The sequence below is a fragment of the Mauremys mutica genome, chromosome 4, assembly GCF_020497125.1.
Source record: "Mauremys mutica isolate MM-2020 ecotype Southern chromosome 4, ASM2049712v1, whole genome shotgun sequence".
NCBI lineage: Eukaryota > Metazoa > Chordata > Testudines > Geoemydidae > Mauremys > Mauremys mutica.
Genome location: NC_059075.1, coordinates 65,688,600 through 65,710,238, shown reverse-complemented (window position 1 = coordinate 65,710,238; position 21,639 = coordinate 65,688,600). Strand labels below are relative to the sequence as shown.

General features: G+C 42.6%; 1 long non-coding RNA gene across 1 annotated transcript in view; it reads left to right on the top strand.

The window, feature by feature from the left end:
- LOC123370508 overlaps nucleotides 1-15,565 on the top strand; it is a 32,415-nt gene extending 16,850 nt beyond the window's left edge. The window contains exons 3-4 of the long non-coding RNA XR_006579439.1: nucleotides 14,012-14,063; nucleotides 15,404-15,565. This is a non-coding gene — a long non-coding RNA (uncharacterized LOC123370508). The remainder of the gene's footprint in view (nucleotides 1-14,011; nucleotides 14,064-15,403) is intronic.
- Nucleotides 15,566-21,639: the final 6,074 nt, after the last annotated feature.

The following is a 21,639-nucleotide window of genomic DNA, read 5'->3' as shown; positions in this document are numbered from 1 at the left end:
TGCTAGGTGAAAACGGGCGGATCCTGTAATTTGTGAAGAAGGAGCTCTGACCTGTAGATGCATAGTTGATGTTGTTTTATGAAAACTCTGCATACAGCAGGAATGTGTACCAGTTATCATGGTGATAGTTCATGAAACACCTCAAATATTGTTCTACTACTTGGTTCACCCTTCTGTTTGTCTATCTATTTGGGGTTGGTACACAGTGGAAGTGGATATGTGGATGTCCAGTAACTTGAGTGCATTACACCAAAAGTGAGAGGTAAACTGGGCATCAGTCTGAAACTATGTGCTCTAGAAGTCTGTGAAGATGAACCATGATTTGCACCAGGAGTTGGGCAGTAGTTTCAGCATTGGACAGGTGGTGGCAAGAGATGAAGTGGGTCATTTTAATCAGATGATCCATCATTGTTAAGACTATTGTGTGGCCACTGGTAGTTCCACAATGAAGTCTAGGGTGATCATAGAATCATAGAAACTCAGGGTTGGAAGGGACCTCAGGAAGTCATCTAGTCCAACCCCCTGCTCAAAGCAGGACCAAACCCAACTAAATCATCCCAGCCAGGGCTTTGTCAAGCCTGACCTTAAAAACCTCTAAGGAAGGAGATTCCACCACCTCCCTAGGTAACTCATTCCAGTTCTTCACCACCCTACTAGTGAAAAAGTTTTTCCTAATGTCCAACCTAAACCTCCCCCTCTGCAACTTGAGACCATTACTCCTTGTTCTGTCATCTTCTACCACTGAGAACAGTCCACATCCATCCTCTTTGGAACCCCCTTTCAGGTAGTTGAAAGCAGCTATCAAATCCCCCCTCATTCTTCTCTTCTGTAGGCTAAACAATCCCAGTTCCCTCAGCCTCTCCTCATAAGACATGTGCTCCAGCCCCCTAATCATTTTTGTTGCCCTCCGCTGGACTCTCTCCAATTTATCCACATCCTTCTTGTAGTGTGGGGCCCAAAACTGGACACAGTACTCCAAATGAGGCCTCACCAGTGCTGAATAGAGGGGAATGATCACATCCCTCGATCTGCTGGAAAGGCCCCTACTTATACAACCCAAAATGCCATTAGCCTTCTTGGCAACAAGGACACACTGTTAACTCATATTCAGCTTTTTGTCCACCGTAACCCCTAGGTCCTTTTCTGCCCAGCCATTCGGTCCCTAGTCTGTAGCAGTGCATGGGATTCTTCTGTCCTAAGTGCAGGACTCTGCACTTGTCCTTGTTGAACCTTGGTGATGGTAGACCAAGGCCTGGCTGGAGTATCCAGAGGTACTAAAGTGCCAAGAGGTCTAGTTAAGGCTGTCTTGGTACATGCATAGCACTCAGAGGAATCCACATAAGCTTGGACTTTAGCCTGTATGTGGGGCCACCAGAAAAAAGGGGCAACCATGCAGGAGGTCTTGAGGTGGCCAAAGTGACCTGCCAACAGCATGTCCATCCATAGTTGTAGCACCTCCAGTTGGGGGCTTCCCGGGGGAATATAACTATTTGCACTTACTGAAGTATGTTATTACATCCCACATAGAGTGGTGCATCTTAGACTTTAATGGTGTAGATTGTGTTCCTTGGGTGACTGAGCCTTCTTTTGTGATGGACCAGATGAGGGAGACCAGGTTTTGATGGACTGCAACACCAGGGCCGCCCAGAGGGGGGGCAAGTGGGTCAATTTGCCCCAGGACCCGGGCCCCACAAGCCCTGGCCTGGCAGCGGTCCGGGTCTTCGGCAGCATTTCGGTGGCGGGGGGCCCTTCAGTGCTGCCGAAGATGCGGAGCTTGTCTTCCTTCCTCCACCCCAGGAATCCCTCCAAAAACTCCCTGCTCTCCCCTCCCTACATCTGCCTCTTTTGTGGATCCTGCTATGTTCCCCACGACCCCCAACATCAACTCAAATTTCACCTAACTCTCCTGCTCCCCTGGTTTCCCCACTCTCTTGACTTACTATCTGCTCCCCCCTCCTTATTACCCCTCCTCTGTCTCTCTAGCCATTCCCACCCCCCACAGACACTACTTCCTATCTCCCAAACATCTAGTCTTGATTTTAACAATAAATCAGGAATGAAGAGATTAACAAAACTCACATGTGGATAACTAGAAGTGAACTCCTGAAGTTAACAGAAGCAGGTCACCCCCTTTTTTGCTTTCCTCCTCCTCAAATCTCTAAAAAAATTTTTTATTGATTTTCTTGAAAGGCAAAAACTACCCACAGAAAAAGTTTTAGAGACTGAGTAGAAAACAGCTTTCTAATAGAAAGGCAGCGAGACCTCCACAGCCTGGATTATTGCTTATTACCACATTCTGCTATTTGACAGTGCCAATGACTGACTGTGTGACCTTGGCAAACCACTTATTCCTATATGCCTTAGTTTTGTCATTTGTAAAATGGGGATAATAAGACTTAGGCCTGGTCTACACTGGGGGGTGTCGTCGATGTAAGGCCTGGTCTACACTAAGGGGGGGGGTTGAACTAAGGTACGCAAGTTCAGCTACGCGAATAGCGTAGCTGAACTCGAACTACCTTAGTTCAAAGTACTCACCCATCCAGACGCCGCGGGATCAAAGTCCGCGGCTCCCCCGTCGACTCCGCCACCGCCGTTCGCGGTGGTGGAGTTCCGGAGTCGAAGGGAGCGCGTTCGGAGTTCGAACTATCGCGTCTAGATTAGACGCGATAGTTCGAACTCCGAGAAGTCGAACGCTACGCGTCGACCCGGCAGGTAAGTATAGACCTACCCTAAGATATGAAAGTTCAGCTATGGGAATACCGTAGCTGAAGTCGACGTATCTTATTCTGACTTACCGCCCGTCCTCATGGCGCGGGATCGACGGCCGTGCCTCCCCCGTCGACTCTGCTACTGCCGCTCACTCCGGTGGAGTTCCGGAGTCGATGGGGAGCACGTTCGGGCATCGATATATCGCGTCTCGATATAGTGATCCCCGATAAATCGATCGCTACCCGCTGATACGGCGGGTAGTCTGGACATACCCTTACTCCCATCACAGGGAGGTTTAGACTAGGATTTTCAAAGGGGACTAAGAGTTAGGCACTCAGATCCCATTGAAATTCAATGAAATTTTGGCACCAAATTCTTTTATGCTCCTCTGAAAATCCCAACCTAAATTAATTAGTGCTTGTAAAACGCTTTGAGACCCTTCCATGAAAGGCACTGCAGAACATCACAGTATTATTATTTTTGTATCTGCTATTCACTGATACTCAGGGAACATTCACAAACCACTCAGCCATCTACTCACCCATAGAGAAAAAACAGCCTTGGCGTTTTTGTGCAGTAGACTGGGGATCAAAAGGAAGTCCTGGATTTTTACTCCCAGGAATACAACTAACTGCTGAAATGTCAAGCTTGATGTGCTGGGGTGGGGTGGAATGAGAAAGAAGGGGGCAGTAAGGGGAAGGATGCCTTAAGCAGCTCATTTTTAAACCATCTTTTCTACATGTAAAAAAATTAACATAATTATCTCTCTTCTGGTAAGTGACTGCTGTTGTGCTTTTGCTGTTTATATGTATCTAGAGGGAAATTGTAGGCAGTGCCTGCCAAGTGTATCCCCAGAAATATCTTTGAAACTGTCATCTGCAGGCATTGAACATCAGCAGTTGTTTGATCTCTCTCTCAACCCCCACTCCCACTTGCTGGCTTGCTTATATAGAGGAGTTGAGCATCTTAATTGGATGTGAAGTACCAGACACTTGACTTTGGGACAAAAAAAAGAAGTCCAACTAATATTATAGTTTGAATCCCGGGGGATATCCCCTCATGAAGACAATGCAGCTTCCATTTGAGATAGAGAATGGGGAGCAGCTGATCAAAGTATGTGCATTTCAGAAAAAGGACGTGAAACTGGGGAAGAGTCCCAATCACTAGGAAAGTTGGCCAGTTCTCCCCTCTCCCCCATCAGAAGAGTGAAGGTCTGCAACTGTAGTCAGCTCTTGTGCCGGGGGTATGATGGAGAGATTCCCTATGCCCTTGTGGGCTGTCCAACCACACACACGCTAGCCATAATCTGTTCTTTTCTTACTAAATGTGTAGTTTAGTATATATTTTCATGCTAATGCATACCATTACATATACAGTAGGTGACTAAGAACAAGATTATCTGAGTGTGTCTGCCTAAGACCTTATCCTATGAGAGGTGCTGAGAGGCCTCGGCTCCCAATGAAAACAATAAGGTTAGACAGGTATAACTGAGGACATTAATAAAGATCATGCATGTGAAATACTTTGATTTTAGCAGTGATGTGAGCAGGGTCAGTGCAACCATTTAGGCGACCTAGGCAGTCGCCTGGGGCGCTAGGATTTGGGGGGTGCCATTTTCTTCAGCAGCGACTGCGGCGGCCGGATCTTTGGCCGCCCCGGTCGCTGCCGGCATTTAGGTGGAGGGAGCTGTGGCAGGGGAGCGCGGGGAGGTCCACCTGCAGCAAGTAAGGGGTGGGGGTGGCACGCAAGGGAACTCCCTGCCCCAGCTCACCCCTGCCCCGCCTCCACCCCGAGCACGCCGTGGCTGCTTCACTTCTCCCGCCTCCCAGGCTGGCGGTGCCAATCAGCTTAGGTGCCGCCAGCCTGGGAGGCGGGAGAAGTGAAGCAGCGACGGCGTGCTCAGGGTGGAGATGGAGCAGGGGTGAGCTGGGGCGGGCGGGGTGCCTCAGGGTGGAGAGCTGCCATGGGGAGGTGCCATAGGGCGGAGGGGGGAGGAGTGTCTCAGGAAGCGGGTGCGGGGGGGGGGGAGGGCGCAAGGTGGAAGTTTCACCTAGGGCACGAAACATCCTTGCACCAGCCCTGGATGTGAGGGAAGAGAAGAAACTACCTTGATTATTGGAGCTGAGTTTTTCACATAGAAAAAGCATCTCTACTATGAAAACTTGATAGAGTAAAACTATCACTGATACACTAGCAATTATTTGCGCAGTCAACTACACAGCCTGCCAGGGTTAACTAGCAATTTGTGAGAGATGAAGTAGGAAGTTGTGAACTCCAGATTTGGAGATTTTTGGACTGGATAAGAATAGATTTTTCAGCTATGGAGTGCTGTGGGTTCATGGCACAAAGTTATGCAAGAATCTGGCTAGGGGCTTGTCTACACAAGACTTTATTGTGCAGCAAGCCAATGTGTGAATCTACACTGCACTAGTTTGCTGTGCACTACGTCCGATGTGGACACTGCTAAAGCGCACTACAAGGTCAGTAAATGTGCTTTAACATATTCCTGTTTCAAATAGCAGTATGTCAAAGCACACTATGGAACCTAAGTGCTCTGTAGCAATGTCCACATTATACATTACTGTGTTGCCAGCTAGTGTGCTGGAGATTCACACCCTGGTTCATCTTGCACTAATACCCTATGTAGGCAATCCCTAAGACTGCAAAACTGATCTCTCTGTTCTTCCACCCTATGGTAAGGTGGGGGAGCATGTGTTCATTATGATCAAGAAAAAGAAAACTTCTATGCAGGAAAGCCTGAAGTTGTCCAGAACCCCCTCTGATAATCACAGTGAAGTTGGTTGGACGCAACAATACTGAGCTGCCAAAATAGGTGATGGGGGAAAAAAACCCCACAAAAGAGGCAACTTGGAGTAAAACAAAAAATTGTTCAAAAAGTACTGATTTTTGTGGCTCAGAAAACAACCTCATTCATAACATACTACTTGGATTTGTAATTGCTTTATGAAAATGTTGGGCCAGATCCAAAACTGGTGTAAACTGGCACAGATCAACTGACTTCAGGGAAGCGATGCCAATTTACACCAGCTAAGGATCTGGCCTATTATCTTCATATTCTCATATGCTACAACAAAATTCTGAAACTGAAAAATATTGGCAGAATTAAAATATTTTAAAACTCCCACTGCATGTATATTTACTTCAGTTTAAAAACCAACAGCACCACATTTGCTGCCCACTTCTCAGCTGCCTCAACCAGGCCAGAAACTCCTAGATTTAGTGCGATTTCCCATATATACACCCTTTGATCCATGTGGCAGAAACATCATTTTAAATTATTATTCTCTATTTGTATTGCTGTGGGCTGTAGGAGTGCCAATTTTGGGCCAGGACCCCCTTGTGATACACCTTCTTGAAGGTCTGGAAGTGCGTGAGGCAAATATTAAGAGCTCAAGTCAAATGCTGTTGGAGTCACTGGGAAACTTTCCAGAGTACAATGAAAGATGTAGCAAAAAAGCACCGTGCTTCTTTCTTTCAAGACACATTCTGCTTGGTGACCATTCAGTGACATCATTTCTGGCTTTCATATGAGATTTCTGGTTCTCTCTGTTTCTGATCAGACTGAAAATACTGTAAGAAATTTTCCTTCTATTGCAGCATTTACATTTTTGGCACCTGCCAGATCTAGGATGTGTAGAGTCAGAAATGTGCAGCATGCAAAAATATTTTCAAAAGATTTTAACTCAGTCAACCCATTTGCACTTCTAAAAAGGGCCTTTTCAAGACTTGGGTAGAGAGTTGGGTCATTTCTTCTTTTACCTATGGTAATTGGCCCATCTTTAGATATTTGTGTAATGAAGTATGTGACAGATGTGGGAATTACCTGCAACATATTTGGGAGATCTTATTGAATTACGTTTCAACAGTTTTGGAGTCCATTGTATTATAAATACAAAGTTTATGTATTATTGTGGGATTGCATGTAGCTTCTCTATGGCGGGGAGATCTGGCCAACGTAAGCCCTGGAGAGTGTTATGAGCTTCAAAGGACTATTTTCAGCAATGTGCCTGAGAAGGAATTTTTGGGACAAAGTTAACTTGGTTTCCTAGGAAATACCTGTGGGGAGGGAAACACAAATTCCTACCTCTAGACCCAACTTTTTGAAGCTATGCCTTGAGGCAAGAAACCAAAGTCAGTGCCTCTGTCAAGAGAGGGTATGGCTGAGGAGCTGGGAGCCTAAAAGTGGTATCAGATGCCCTGAACTTTGACAGAGTAATATTCAGATATTGACTGCATCTGAATGTCCAGGTGCATCCAACAGACTGGAGATCTTGGGTTTATAGTTTGCTTACAGCCTGTGGATACAAAAATATCAAGTCAATGGTTCTCCTGAATAATGGATTGACTACGCTGCTCTCTTAAGTGGATGTATAAGCATTAATTATCTTCTTCTGAAGGGCTTCACCTTTTAAAATCAGTCTGACAGAGAGATGGAAATCACTTCTCTGAGCTTTTCACAGAGGGTTAAGAATGCTCACTGGATTCTCATGCATTTGGTAACCACCATTTCTTTTCTCCTCATATCAGTCCTGTTTGCAACTAACCTCAGGAAAGGGTGCTCTCTACAAGGAAAAATATTGGACTTGCACTGAATCTTTTGTGCCTTGTCATTATCCTCTCAAAAGTATTTTTATTGAAAGTAAAAGCAGATGATGGCAGCAAATCCACTCCCATCCAAGCAGTTCAGTTATGATTTTAACAGATAGTCTAAAACTTTTTTAGTGTTAGTGTCTTCATGTGCATCCAGTACCATGGGGCACATGCACTTTCTAGATCAGCGCCACACAATCCTAATGCGTATAAAGCTGACTTTTAAAGAACCGATACATTATTTTTAAAACTAGCTCATCAGGACACAGTAGCACTTTGAGCAGGGATACTTAATCTGCATGTCTCTATTCTGTGCACATTTTATAGACAAAACTCAGTGTAGTTCAATATCATTTCCAATGAAGAAGTTTTTTTTATTATTAATTATTTACTGAGTGCAGTAAATAATTTTCTTTATTTGCAGTGCAAAACAGAGGAAGACACTGCTCCTACCAGAGGGAACTTAAATTCTGAGTTAGAGAACATGGTAAATTAAGTATGTGAGTGGTGGCGGAACACAGAGATTTTGCATTCTGCACATGTATTGGGCCTGATCTACTTGCTCATCCACCAAGTTACAGTATTGTGCAGCTGAGATCAGATTCAGGCCAATAGTACTTTGGATAAGTAAATCATGCAGTGCAGAATCAATCTGTGCAAAAGAGTCACTTGCAGGTTCTCAGATGAGTGATCATCTCAGCTGTAATTGTTAGAATTGGGGGAACTAGGGTACTGAAATGGCTATGAAATGGTGTGTAGATTTACATATCTTTGTAAAAATAAAAAATAGCTAACCATAACATTTGCCTGTACTTGTATCTTCCTCGACAGATGGATAGAAATTGCTTGGCAGTTGAGTTCACCATAAATAATTTTAAAAACTGCAGTTGTCTGTACACCTCACTGAGACCAATCTCTCACTGAAGTTGGTGAAAGTTCTGAGTGGGTCTGTAGGATCAGGCCTGTAACTTGATTTTATTTCCTACGTAGCAAGTTACAGGGATATGGAGGTTGCACCCATCTCAGGGCTGCATTTGGCTCTCAGCTGATGCACTGTATTTCCCTGAGCTATGGGTTTGACTGATCCTGCTTCCACTCAAGTCCAATGGGCTTGAGCAAATGGCTTTAGATCAGGTCCTATGTGATCTAAATATTGTTTTGATGGTGCTCTCAGTTGCTCCTATGTTATCTTTTGTTCTGTGTTTTAATGGACACCCTGACATTTCAAGAGGATGGGAGGTTTATTTGGGATTGATGGTGTCAATAAATTAATAGGGGATCCAACATAAAATTTTTGTTTAGCACCAGCAATCTTCTCAGCACTGAGTAATACACATATATAAAACAGCCCCTTCCCCAAAAGTCACAGTGTAGAAGATAGATGTATAAAAGACAGAGCCATGAGAAAATATAATTGGGGGAAGGGAGATAATTTAGTAATGAAATGTCATCTCTTGTCTAAGAATTGCTTAAGGATTTGGACAGCTTGAGTAATTTTCCTCTAAAACATATAAAATTAATGAAATCATAGACTGAATTAAAATGATTGTGTTATCCAGGCTGATTTACCCTACGTAAACATACCTTTACCATTTTAAAGAGGACGTTTGGGGGTTAAATTAAGACATTTCTAAATATTTTATTTAGCAAGCAAAAAAGGTCACTTTAATCTCTTGCATCTTGAAATATTGCCAAATCTATGAGCTGTGCTGATTCCAGAGTTGCAATGTGATTGGTCATAAATCCAGCATCATTTGCCTGATTGATGCAAAATGAATAAGTTTTTCTAGCCTCCTATATTTGTCTCTGTATCTTTGGAAAGGATCTTGCAGTCTGTGCGGGGCCTATTGACTTCAGTGCGGCCCTGTTTTGTGATACATGCCAATAGAATGAACAGAACCATACATACGTTAGACAAGAGTCTTAACTATTTTAGCTCTTCATCAAGGAGTGAAGACAGAGACCCTTGGAGAAATGATTTATTATATTAATAGAAGTTATGTTTAATTAATCTCCAAATAAATCCAGAGGAAGGCTAACTGGATCTGCCCCTGTAAGTAATATAGGGATAGTAGTAGATGGACCATTATTTTTAGGTGAGTTAGACAATTTACCTAGTTTTGTTAATTTATTTTTAAGAAATATGTAACTACCTCTGGGGTTTTTTTTTAAATCAATGAAGTGCTAACGGAATATTCCTATCCATTACAGGGCAGTCAGAAATAGGTTAAAAGTGTCTTTTTAAAAATGTGTCTCCGCCTGCACTGCTCCCTTCAAGCCTATGAAATCCTCTGGCACTTCCTGGTTCTCTTCAGATCTAGCCTAGAATGCATTATTCTGTGCTAACACAAGAGTCTCATGTAATTAGGTCACAGATTAGAGATTTATTTTTCCAGTTGAAATTCACAGAGGGGAATTGTTTTTTAAAAGTTTAGTTAAACTTTTCTGGACTGAATGCACCTTGCAACCTTGCTAGTGGGGGCAGTCAGCACATACTGTATTTGAGTTTAATGCAGGTGATCATTAAAAACCCTTCACATGACAATTACAGGGCTGGGTGGCAAACCCAATTCTGTTTGTGTTCCAGTTATAATCTCAAGTTTGGGTAACTCAACCTCCCCTGCATCATGATGCAATGTCAAAATGCCAGCCTAGAAAAATGCATGTTGCATTCCGGCAGGCAGAGCTGCTGACGTTCTTAATTTGTCCAGGATCCTTATAGGTTTTGTCAATCTATCCTAGCTAATTGTTTTCTTGGCCAATATCCCAGAGCTATGATGTCACTGGAGAACGCTGCAGCACTTCTATGCTCAGAATGCAGCAGTGTCACTCAATTCTACAATCCCAGTCTCCTGACCCTGCTGGCTCTCCCTTTCAGATGCAACCTACTGCTCCAGGATAGAGGTTTTTTTCTTGGTAAATGCTGATACATCAAAACTAGGTTCTTAGGTAGAGACAGTGTTCTCCAGTCACCCCAGACTAGCCAATGGTTGGGTGATTAGGGTACTTAGCTTGAATGCGGGAGAGTCAGACTCAAGTCTGTTCTCTGTCTGATACAGACCAGGGACTTGAATCTGGGTCTCCCATATCTCAGGTAAGTGCTCCAACCATCAATCCATTAGCTATTTCAATGTGGTCTGGGTTGTCTGTTTTTTCACTGAAAGATATAAAAAGTCTCAGTTTTGTCCTGATGCCAAACAGGAAAAATTTTGAAATCTCAAAAATTTGACAGGATAGGGAAACACTTTTCCACCCAACTCCACTGTGATTCTTAAAGTTTTCAGCAGAAAAAAAACTCCCATTGAAGCCAAGAGGCAGGTGCCAAGACCTAGGAGAATGAGGGGAAATTATTCTGAAGAAATTTAAAAATGAAGTGGCTGAGCTCTTGATAAAAAACAGTCTTATTAAAATCAGCTGCTTTACTGGGAATACTGAAGGGTAGCAAATGACTAACTACTGGTCAAAATTGCTGTCTTCTTCTGGGATACAGTGTTCAGTTCTGGTCACCTGAAAAGATATAGCAGAAATAGAATTGGTCCAGGAATGGGCAATAAAAATTATTTGAGGGCCTGGAGAGACTTCCATATGAGGAGAGAGAGAAAAATAGAATGCATAGTTTATTGAGGAGACCAAAATACTTCTTGATACAGTAAATCTGATGTGCCAATAAATTAAAAATTAATAAAAGGATACACACACACACACACACACACACACACCCCATCATTAACTTGTGGAACTCCTTCTCACAATATGTTATTGAGACTGAGAGGTTTGTAGGATTCAAGAAGGACTAGACACATTTGTTCCAGTTTCAGGGCGACTGCATCTATATTCCCCCTCCATGGGCCAGCAAGGGCACTTACTTTTAAGCTGCTTGCTCCGTAGCAGTCACCTTTCTTGGGCAGAAACACGCATCTCTCTCCCTCCTGACCAGAGTATTTCCAGGCTGGATGGTTCCCTGCTTACACTGTGAATTCCCCAGCAAAGTCAGACTGCCTAAGCAGGCCTGCTCTGCAATGCTTTCTTTTCAAAGCCTATGCACAGGGGTAGTTGCCACAGTGATAAGTTACCACACCACTCTTTCTAAGCAAGCACATGTGTTCATATGGTTTCTTACATTACAGAGAAAATGTATTTAAAACAGTAAAAGAACCTACTTGCATGCTAATAAGCTTACCAGAGATCACTCCCCAGCTCCAGCAAGGGCTCTGGCCAGTGAGCCATCCATCAAGCCACACTAAAGGGGTTTTCTGTAGTCAAAAGCTCAGAACAAGCACACCCAGGAATCTGTGAATTACTACTGTATTCAGTTTTGCATCTTTGATGTGCAGAGACCATGAATAGGCAATCATACAGAGATAGTGGATTTTTTCACATAGGGGTCTGTAGCCATCCCTCCCCATCAGTCTTGGAGGGAACCCACACCCGCTCACTACCACATATATATAAAGGCAAGGCTCAAAGGGGAATTAGCACTCTTGGGGCTCTGGCACCTTTGCCAGGGTAGAGCAATAAATGGTCTTTGGCCTGGCTCAGGCAGACAAGTTTAGGCCAGGGGTGGGCTGGCTGCAGGAGGTAGGGGGAGTCAGGCCCACCCTAGTCCACCAGGTCCCAGCCCAAGGCCCTAACAATGGCTCCTTTAAATACTCACTTGCAGTCAGAGCATTCAGGCATGGGAACAGCGAGAGGCCCTAGTAAGTGTATTTTAGTAATACAGGTAAACAAGCGGTGCCCTAGGACTAAGTTTTGACTAAGGAAATAAACCATATGCAAACTTACCTGCTTTCCAAAAATAGAAGGTAGGGAGAAATTTATTGCAAGCTAGGTTGCTTTTGCTTCCCTAGTAAATGAAAGAGAGATAAATAGGAGTCTTAATGGAACATCAAATTAGACAACTTCTATACTGCCTGAAAATGTTTCAAGTAATTGCAGTAAACACAACAGCTCACATGAAATGTAACCAGTTGCATCAAGATATTGCAGAAGACTAAACCAATGACCTAAAATATTTCTTACAAAGAGCCTATTAGTGAATTTTTACTCTTTGTCAGTATAACTAGGTTGTATTGCATTACCTACAGCATAGTACAGGGCATCAAAAGCCAACATAGATTTTCATTTCATGCAGCAGCTATTTAAATCAAGCTTATGCAGGAAGGGTGAATGAAGAGACTGATCAACATTCTATGGTATTTTGGGGGCCTATCCATTGAAGGGTGTAGTGTTTATATTTATTGGACCATTTAGGTGGCAGATTGCTTCTGAAAACAAAGATTTTATAGCTATTCTATTTAGCTAGCTCTGTGACCCAGCAGACTCATAGCTGTTCCATGTCTAAACAAAGTTGAGAGACAGATATAGTGGGCCGTTTGAAATTGCAGAATATTCCCATGGCCTCAAAGCCCCAAAATAGTATTGTTCCCTGCCTAAGGCCACTTGAAACCTTAATCTGGCCTTGACCAAAATGTTTGGTACATGGAAGCAGTCCCAGCTGTAATATTTAAAGCAGATATTTTTTTCAACTGTCTATAACTTTCTGCACCTCATGAGCCAGTGTACTGGGTTTTTGCTACAGTAGCTGTGTTTAAATTGCTCTTGCTAAAACGTAAGTATAATACTTAACTCCCTTGATATCAAATATATTATATGTATAATTAAAGTGTGTGGGGAAAACATTGCCTAGCACATTCAGCAGCTGGGTACTGTAAATTGGCAAGACCACAGGGACGGAGTTGGCATATAGTTGGCTAGATGCACCTACATGTTGGCAGGATGTATTCAACTACTGGTCAGGGAGGCTAATAGGAGGCAAGGAGCTATGCAGAATACTAATGTTAGAACAGGGGTCGGCAACCTTTCAGAAGTGGTGTGCCGAGTCTTCATTTATTCACTCTGATTTAAGGTTTCGTGTGCCAGTCATACATTTTAATGTTTTTAGAAGGTCTCTTTCTATACGTCTATAATATATAACTAAACTATTGTATGTAAAGTAAATACAGTTTTTAAAATGGTTAAGAAGCTTCATTTAAAATTAAATTAAAATGCAGAGCCCCCCGGACCAGTGGCCAGAACCCGGGCAGTGTGAGTGCCACTGAAAATCAGCTCGCGTGCCGCCTTCTGTGTTAGAAGGATGAGATAAGAACAGGGGTCTTGCTTATTATCACTTTTGTCTGCTTTTCTCTCTTTCTCTCCATTTCCTTCAAGGTCTCTTCCTCATAATCCTGTAACTGCAGATGGCAGTGTTGTGTTCAGGGGCTGAAAATCTGTGTATGCTGGGCTAACTAAGGAGGAAAATTGATCAAAATTATTGATGATTATTGATGAGCCAAATATCTTTCCCTGTGCAGCCAGCGCCAAATGTAAAGTGCTTCTAATGCTGATCCCAGTTGTTCCCCTTTTGAATATATAGTAATTTGCATCTCTCCATATGAACACTTTTACGCTTTACCATGCTAGCCTATAATGTAATGTGGTCTCATTTCAGTGGTATTGGTAGGGACTGTGACTTTGGATTTTCTGAGACCTAGGCAAATAAAATCAGCCATAAGGTTGCAATACTTCATTTAATTTCCTTTACAAATAATTATCAGAATTTGTCATTAAAGGTTGAAATAGAAGCAAATATCGGAAGGAATTTAATGTGCTCTGGCTTATTCTTGCCTTTGTTTATTTTTTGGCCTTTCCCCAGGCTCAGGGACCAGTCCGGCAAGATACCGAGATGCCATCAATGTCAATGAGAGGTGAGAATGCTCAGCACCTCACAGAATGAGGCCCCTGGTGATTAGATTCTATAAGTGTTTTACTGTCCCTGTAAAAGAAAACAGTGTATGTCCACTGCCTGTCCCTGTGCACCCATTCCTCAAACAACACGGTTCTCTATAGGTGGTGCTAGAGAAGGAGTGAAATATTTGAGCTTTGTTTTGAATAAATTTATGATTATTTAAATAACCACGATGTCATTTGGGCAATTAATATGCACAGGAACCTAGCAAAAACCAAAACAATGCATCTATTTTACAAAAGAAAATAAGGATACAACTAAGGCTCAATTCTGTCATGGAGCCCAGAATATAAAAACTGTGCTTCGCTTCTGTGCCTCATTTTGGGGACTGTGTGTGGGTGGGTAGGTAGGTAAGTGTTGTGTTGGGGCTATTTTTTTGTTTACCTGATCATCATAAAAACTGAATACTTGAGCTTCTAGGGAAACAGAACTCCCTTTCTGTCATGTCATATGATAGAGGGAATTTAAGGGGGATCTTATCATGACAAAGAGAGGAGAACTTTGGGGTGTGAGATTGTAGCTGGCCACTTTAATTGCTTAAAAAAGGTTTTATGTAAAATTAAGACACTAACATCTTCCTTTTAAAATAATCAAAGGAGATGGGCAGTGAGTCATCTCCAGACACTAAACAAATAGTAGGGAGATTTTTACTCATTTGTTTGATGTAGGTTTAAAAGTATAAAAATGTAAGTATTGCAAATCAAATTTAAAGGAAGCTAGGATACTAGAGATAGAATTGATGAGAAGGATGAGAATTGATGAGAATCTGGAGAAGTTGCAGCTGAGAGAATTGGATACTTGTGCCTATTAGGATGGGGTTAGCAAAAACAACGAGGAGTCCTTGTGGCACCTTGGAGATGAACAAATTTATTTGGGCATGAGATTTTGTGGGCTATAACCCACTTCATCAGATGCATGGAGTGAAAAATTCAGTAGGCAGGTATAAATATACAGCACATGAAAAGATGGGAGTCGCCTTACCAAGTGGGGAGTCAGTGCTATCGAGGCCAATTCAATTAGGGTGGATGTGGCCCATTCCCAACAGTTGACAAGAAGAGGCGAATAATTAGGTTGGGGTTGTGTCTAAAGGATTTACAGATATTGAGGAGAGGAGCTTGTCTCTCATATTCTTCCTTCAGCCTCTATTTTCACTAGTAGCATAACGTGTCCAATTGTTATATTTCAGACTTCAACAACATTATTCTAAGTGAGGTGCTTTTACTGTAATATTGCAGTGCATGATGGGATAGTTGGGCTAAGAACTTGTCTTTTCCTGTATAAAGTATGCCTGTATTTCAGTATGTTGTTACCATCTGCTGCTGAGCTAAGGGCTCGAGAAGCCCCGTTCAGAAATGGGACCAGGACTGATCGGGAAAGGGAGCTGGCTGGAAAGAATTGAGCCAGGCCAAGTCCTGAAACAACAGCTGCATCTCATGGTTGCTAACAGAGCTAACTGGATACCAAAACCATTTCCCACAAATATCCACTTGAATTAAAAGTTGAATTTGCTTCACCTGGGCTCACGCCCCTTCTGTGTTTGCATTGCATGAATATTTTAGTGAATGAGTTTACTGGCAGAAAAGTTGACAACAGTGAATTTTAAGCAAATATTCACAGAAACCAAGTAATTGTATTGGAAACCTGATGCTCAGTTACACTTATCCAATCAGGGAACAGAAAAAATATTGTGTAACCTACAATCCAATCAAAACTAACCAAGCCATAAATGTGTAATAATAAATTCTTGCAGTAAACTGCTGGAAAACAAACCACAGACCAATAATTTGTAGAATAAAGTATTAAATAACAAAAGAGACTAAAATAATAGAAATAAAATATCCACTCAAAATTGTTCATTCAGCTCCACTTGTTAATGTATCTCATCATAGAACCATATCTCAGAAATCAGCTCTAAATTTGAACATTGGATGTAGGTAGGGGTTCCATATTAATCCTGTATGTGGCTCTGACAGCAGAATTTGATCCATAAGAACAGAAGGGACCTCATGGGTAATTAAGTCAAATCCATTGCACCTAATTCAGTTTATCCTCTCAGCTATTCTCCTGAGTATTATCTTACAAGGCAGTTACAATGTCTTGTACAGTCAGTCTTGTTGTGCAACTAATGTGTTACCGTAGTGTGTCTCAGGGATCGTAATGTATAAGGTAGAGCTGATTAAAAAAACAGGATGAAATTTTACAAACGATTGTTCCTTCTTTTTGTCAATTTTTGAAATTTCTGTGAAGAATTGTGGCAAAATACCAAATTTAAAAAAATATCAACCAACTCTGTTATAAGATATGAAGTCCGAAGAGGAGTGACTTCAATTACCTGGGAAATGCAATGATCTCCTAGACCTGCATTTCTCAAACTGGAATCCGGGGACCCCTGTGGGTCTGCGAGGGTACTCCAGGGGGTCCGCAGGCCCTGCTGATCAATTCCTCCCCATCCCTCCCTCAGCTCCTCCACCTTCCTCCCAGCGCCTCCTGCACGCTGGGGAACAGCTGTTCAGCGGCATGAAGGAGGTGCTGGGAGGGAGTGGGAGAAGCTTGGACAGGGCACACTCGGGGGAGGGGGTGGAAAGAGGTGGGAAAGAGGAGGGGCGGGGGTGGGAAGAGATGGAGTGGGGCCTTGGAGGAAGGGGTGGAGTGGTGGCTGGGTCTGGGGCTGAACGGGAGGCTTGGGCACCCATGAATAAATTTAAATCAGAATGGTGGTCCTGGGATTGTTAAAGTTTGAGAACTGCTGTCTTAGACAATGTTTGAGGGCCTAAACGGGCCAACCCCTGCTATAATTTCAAGCCCCTCCTCCAAAGCATGGGGACACCAGAGTTTCTCAATGAAAAAGTTGTAAGAATTTTTTTAAAATGGGCAAAACAGCTGAAACTTAAAAATTAGCCTGATGCAGACACCCAGGATGGAAAATGTAACCCCATACAGTTAAAGTTTGGCAAAGTTATAAGCAACTAAAAACAGGATTCTATCGAAGAACCTTAACTAAAAGCAGTGCTATCAGCTCTGCCTAGAATACTTACTACATCAAAATGGATTTGAGGACCACTTTGAGTTCCTGAGATGAAGGGTGGTATATAAGTGTCATATATCTTTAAATATTTTGGGAGATTTGTAATGGTGAAACTGTTATGAAACAGCTTATTGGACAGTTTGTTTTTAAAAATTAAAAACCTCGTCTTTTAACATAGGCCCTCTGCATCGTTGTGATGGCCATTGTGCAAGCATGTTGCTCTGATGTTCCAGCTTAATGGCACAGAACAATTTCACTTTTGTTTTAATTGAATCAGGCCCTATCAGCCTTTTTATAGGAGCTTTTCGGTTGGCATATTTAAATAAAGTTTATGTTCCAAATAGGGAGTTTCAGGGGGACTTCAGTGAGTTTGAGAAACTGAAGACAATAAGCCCATACCCCGGAGCAGAGTACCTGGACCACCATTTGGTATCACTACTATCTTTGCTTTTTTCTAATTTCACATTCCTCCTTTCTCTCGTAGTTAAATAAGCAGTAGTATAGGCTCGGTAGTTAAAGAATGGGACTGTTCAGCTTCCCAATGGAGTTCTTTACTTTTGAGCCAAAGAAGGCAGTTCAGTATCTCACCCTACTAAAGATGCAGGATGAGATTTTTTTCAAAGCTGCCTAAGGGATTTGCTACCCAATTCCTATAATTTTAATAAGAATTGGACATCCACATCCCCTAATATAGCTTTGAAAATCTCAGCTACACTTCCTTCCTAAGTACATTTTCTTTCCAGAAGATGAGGTGAGGAAAAAATTGTCCATGAATATTCAACTTGAATTTGAAAATGAATTTTAATTTGACCATGTTTACAACACTTTCATGGTAATTTCCCACAAACATTTGAATGCTCAAGCTTTATTAGTGTGAGTACTCACAAAACTAATTTTAGCTTGCATATTTGAATATTCACCAACAGCAAATTTTACATTGCATATTCTATTGTCAAAATCAGACTGTGTGCTGAGGTGTTTACTGTGTAAGTTATTCAAAGAGGGAATAGAAGCAGCACCATGTGACTTGCATAACTAACTGATACAATGTAAATTGCATACATTTTGAAATTCAAGCTGTCGGTTAGTTACATCAGTCAAGTGGTGGTGGTGGTTTTCCATGAGAGGATGACTTACATAACTAACCAATACATCATGAACTGAAAATATTACAACTGAATATATGTACTTTGAAATTTGAGCTGTGTTGGTTGGTGACATAAATCATCCAGGCAGGAAAGATAAATAATGTATTATCTACATATTTATTACTGGATTTGCAGTAGTACCCACCATATGTGAGGTGTTTTCCAAATGCATGGGAAGACACAGTCCCTGCCCTGAAAAATGTACAATCTAAGAAGACACAGTGGGGGGCGGGAGGGATACAGCATACAAACAATGGGATCAGAGTGATGATCGGCACATATCCTGTTGTTGTTTTTAAAAAACTCAAACACATTTAATTTCTTTCTCCACAATTCAACCTCCTCATCCTCCCTCCACACCACTTAAAAACATGGTTTATGTAACTAACCTATACTGCACATATTTCAGATTGCAAATATCCACAGCAAACTTGAGACTGGTCTGCAGCGCAAGAAATATCCAATGAAGAAATCCATGAGAATAATTCTGAATGGCAAATACACTTAAGAATTCTGAGGTTTGTTCAGACTAATTATAAAGAGATGTTTTGATTTGTTTTTTAAAGTAAATTTTTTTCAAATAAATTATTCCTTGTGAATCTTTCCTTCATCTTGATAGGAAGGGGCCTGAATTTTCTCTTTGTCCTTCACTCATCTCTGCCACATAGCACAGCAACCCTTCACATATTTTGACATAGACCATGGCCGAAGTGCAGAGTGCTGTCATGTAACATTTCTAAAGTTTAGAGTAGTTTAGGGAGGCTGGGCAATGGTTTAGAACTGATGATCCTTGCTGAGAGAGAGAAGAGGAGGAATAGCTCTATTTTGCTGTTAGATAGCAAATAACTGAATTCTGAATAGGCGGAGAAAAATTATTTCCTTGCAGGTGATGGTGAAATCGTGGAATATCCCTAGTTCTGAAAGGTAGGAAGCCAGAATCCTTTATAAGTACTTGCCAGTAGCAGTGGAATGCTACTGAAACATGCTGACTTTTCTTTGGACAGCACCCCCTCATTCAGCAAACATCCTAGATTGTTCCAGGTGTCTGGTCACCAGGGGAGAAGGGAAGGGACTGCCAATAAGTGGGGAATGTCTTGCCTATGGTAGAGGGAGGCCCATCCAGGACTAGAATAACATGGAAACTGAATCACTCCCATAACCGTTATTCCACATGTGGTTTGGGGCTACTGGTACGGCAGTGTAAGACACGGGTCCTTATACAAACTGCTGTTTAATACTTGTGGTGAACAAAGTCATCTATGCTGTCCCAGAATGAGTCTGCAAAGATTGTTTCTTTTATCATGTTCTTCTCTGATTACAAAAATCTAAAATAACAGAGGATGCACAGAGTGTTCTCTGATGTTTTTAGCTTTTTACTGAAAATGTTGCTCTTAATGTTTTCAGTTTGCAATTTTCATGCCCATTCAGAGCCCAAGTCAGGGGTGAAAGTAACTTAAGGGACTTACCGGTACGCAGGGCGGCCGGGGTCCTGAGCAAGGTGGTAGGGGCGGCTCAACCATAAGGGGTGGGGCCTCTGGCAGAAGGTGCAGGGCTGGGGCTAGACTCCCCCAGCCGGCCCTTTAATGCGGCTTGACGGTGATTTAAAGGGCCCGGGGCTCCTGGCCACTGCCGCCAGCGCTACCACGGGGCTCCAGCAGCAATTTAAAGGGCTGGAGGCCCGGGCCCTCTAAATCGCTGCCAGAGCCCTGGGGCTCCCAGCAGCCGCAGCTGCCCTGGGGTTCCAGCAGTGATTTAAAGGGCCCGGAGCTCTGGCTTTTGGCCCCCCTTATCAGCCCTGCCAGTACAGTCGGCTGTGTACCAGCTCTTACTGGTATGCCATACTGGACCGGCTTACTTTCAACTCTGGCCCAAGTTCTCTTGTATGTGAAACCCGCAACCATCTCTTTTTTTCTGATGACAAGAAGCCCCATGGAAATCTTGCAAAGTCCATTAAAAATTTAAGAAGCATTAGAGTTGACAAAAACATCATGTGTGCACAAACAGCTGAAATCCCATTGCACAAAGCTACGAATTCAGTGAAGCTGAACAATAAAGTGAGAGCAGCCTGGCTCTGCTTGCTTCAGAATGTTTTTGATTAAGTTGTCCATGTTTTCATGGCTTGCATTATCTTTGAAGATGTAGCGATTTGACTTGATGTTGATTTTTCCATCGTGGCTTAGAAACTATCAGTATACATTATGGGCTGGATTCTCCAGTCTGCCAGGTTCAGTGTGTACTGTGTGCAAAAGTGGTGCAAAGTGAACCTGAAGTGGCTGGAGATTCCCACTGGAGACTTCCCCCTGTCTAAGGGGAATTTCCACCAGGATAAAGCTGGCAGAGGTGGCTGCATCTCCTACACTGAAATCTGTTCCACAACATAAAGGGAGGGAGCATATGTGGTGGAGTGAAGCTCTGCCATGCCTGATTCTCCACTGATGAAGGTCCCCGAGAGGCCTTATGTCAGTGATGTAAGAATCTGCCCCCTGTGATGATGTCGGCTAAGACACAGATGAAAATCACCATTGGGATGCATGAGAAAAGCCAAGACATTCCAAGCTGTTGTTAAGTTAGGTCGCTGTTAAATTAAATATTGTTTTTAAAAAAATAGAACTTGAACAACTCTGAAAGACTCCCTGCCTCTCTCATCATTCCAACTGGGAGCTACGTTTTCTGTCTCTTAATGTTCCCAGTGGGAAGTGATGTTTGAGGTATCAGCAGCACCCTTCTGAGAACCACCATCTCTGTTTGGCTTATTAATAAGCATTTAATATTTATATCAGGGTAAAATCTAGAGACTCTGATCAAGATTAGGGCTCCTATTGTGCTAGGTACTGTACAAACTGGAAGGAAGTCATTGTGTCTGCCCCAAAGATCTTACAATTAACAGCTGAATTCTGGCCCCTGCTCCAGCCCCTTTGTGTCAAAAGCCTACCCTAAGAGTATGTTTATACTACAAGTGCTGGCCTGCAGCGGCATGGTGGCGGTGCTGCAGCGGCATGGTGGCGGTGCTGCAGCTGCAGTGCTGCAGCTACGCTGCTGTAATGCTGCAGTGTAAATACTTGCTATAGTGATAGAAGGGTTTTTTTTTCTATTGCTATAGTAGATTCACCCCCTTGAGAGGCAGTAGCCAGATCACTGGAAGAATTCTTCTGTTGCTGTATCTGTGTCTACAGTGGAGGTTGACCTAACTATGTAGCACAGGAGTTTTGCCATGTGATTTACTCTTTATTTCCTGGTCTCATGACACAGTTCAGGGCAAAAAAGATTAATGCCGCTGTCACATGACAGGAGTCTGTCTCCACTGACCCTTTTTATTGAAAAACAAATACAAATAAAATATTACTTATGTAAGCAGCACCTTA